The sequence below is a fragment of the Lissotriton vulgaris genome, chromosome 1_1 (genome assembly GCF_964263255.1).
Source record: "Lissotriton vulgaris chromosome 1_1, aLisVul1.2, whole genome shotgun sequence".
In the NCBI taxonomy this organism is placed as follows: Eukaryota; Metazoa; Chordata; class Amphibia; order Caudata; family Salamandridae; genus Lissotriton; species Lissotriton vulgaris.
Genome location: NC_141685.1, coordinates 245,693,941 through 245,695,770, shown reverse-complemented (window position 1 = coordinate 245,695,770; position 1,830 = coordinate 245,693,941). Strand labels below are relative to the sequence as shown.

The window sequence follows — 1,830 nt, the reverse complement described above, 5'->3', positions numbered from 1 at the left end:
TAATGCGAGACCTATTGCATTTCCAATGCTTGTTTTTTACATGGCCCATCCAGAGAACAAATCCTGGAGCAGGACATGGTGTGCATAGGTATGATGATGCCACGGAACCCAGTGTGATGACGCACGCGCGAGACTTCCAGTCTGTGCAGCCCCAGGGCAATCGGAAGATACAGATCTTGCTGTCTCACTTGCCTTTCCACGGTGCAGTCTCACTGCACCTTCTTTTTGAAGTTTTCTCCACTTGGGTGTTTTAAATTGCCATGAAGTCAGAAACGGAAAACACGACAACATATGCCTACAATGTGTGTTTACTGCCTTAAACAACATATTTCTGATTTGGGGAAAAACAGCAGAACCACTACAGCTCTGCACTTGCTCCTCCCTGCGTAATCCCAAAACACTCTCTGGAATTATTCTGTTTCTGTCCCTCTGGTGACAGGGCTGCTGGCCGAAGGACTCAGTCTAACATCTGAGACTTTTTGGGACTGTTATAAATAACTTAGTTACCAAGAACCTCTTTGGACACCGGAAACCTCTCCGCGTTCCATTTCATCCACCTGTGCCCAGTGGGCTGTGAGTGCTGTGGCGGTGCTGCCCCCTAGCGGTCACCCTGAGCATCTGAAGATCCCTGGGAAGAAGCCAGGGTGCACCTGAGCTGGTCCTCCCTCCTCTGTGTGAACCAATCCAGTGTCGGGGCTGATAGTAGAGGGTGAGGGGGTGTAACTGGAGCCACCCTCCCCCAAACCCAAGGCAGCCTGGGGCCTGTGACAGGTGCCGTGGGAGGGAGGGGGGGCGGATCAAGGAAGCAGCTGGACAGTAACTGGAGAGGGGTCTGTGGGGCCCTCAGCCTGGTGAGGAGACACAGGAGTGAAGGGGGGTCCTGGGGAGAGGGGCGTGGCTTTGTCTGGCTGGGTGGGGGGCAGTAAGAGGCAATGCGGGGGCTGCTGCTGTCCTCTGGTCCTGGGCTCTGTGTCTGGAGAAGGTCCAGGGTTGTAAATGATGAGACATGAGCAGGGTGTTGCACAAATCCTGACCTCTCATTCCTTCTGGTTTGTCAGGAGTGGGGTGTCTGTGAGCCCAATGATGGTCAAATCCTGAGTGTGGCAGTGTGACTTGAAGTGTACAGAGTGGAGTCTGGGATAACAGACTGTGACCGTTTCACATAGCCTCCCATATGGTCTAGCGGTTAGGATTCCTGGTTTTCACCCAGGCGGCCCGGGTTCGACTCCCGGTATGGGAAGATGTGTTTTTTCAGTACTCCTAACATTTTTTGCTTTTTATTTTTTCCTTCTAAAGCAAAATACACCTAAAGTCCTATTTAAGCTCTCTTGCTTCTTCCGCTTCCGTCAGTCTGATGCGCTCTGAGGTTTACACCAACCCCACAGCTCCTGGTGTTTCCGCTCCAGCCCTTGCTGCACAGCTGCTGTAATAACCTGGGGAACAAAAACAGATGAATACTATGAAGGGTTATTCAGTGTTTGTCTTTTATTGCAGAACAAAAAGTACAGATTATATCAATAACTTGGTGCAGAAAAAGAAGGCACCTTTTTACTGTGGTCTCACTGTGAAAAATGCTGGTTTTATTTCCTGTTGTGCTATGAAAGAGGCGTTTCAGAGTCCGTTTTATGTCATTAATCTCGTGCTGTGTTGGTTTCTAGGAAGTTAAGTCTTATGAAGTTTGTGTTTTTTCTCGTCTGAGAGATGCAGCTGCTGTTTGTGGTGTCTAGTACTTTCTCAGCCTTGTTTTTCCAGTGTCCACTGTTTCTTAGCATTGTATCCAATTATTGTGACTAGTGAAGGGACTGTGCCAAGCAGACTTTTTAAAGCATC

At 49.3% G+C, this 1,830-nt stretch overlaps 1 non-coding gene across 1 annotated transcript; it reads left to right on the top strand.

Annotated features, from left to right (window-relative positions):
* Positions 1-1,168: 1,168 nt before the first annotated feature.
* Positions 1,169-1,240, top strand: TRNAE-UUC (transfer RNA glutamic acid (anticodon UUC)). Its single transcript has one exon. It is a non-coding gene; the product is annotated as a tRNA-Glu (tRNA).
* The last annotated feature ends 590 nt before the right edge of the window (positions 1,241-1,830 follow it).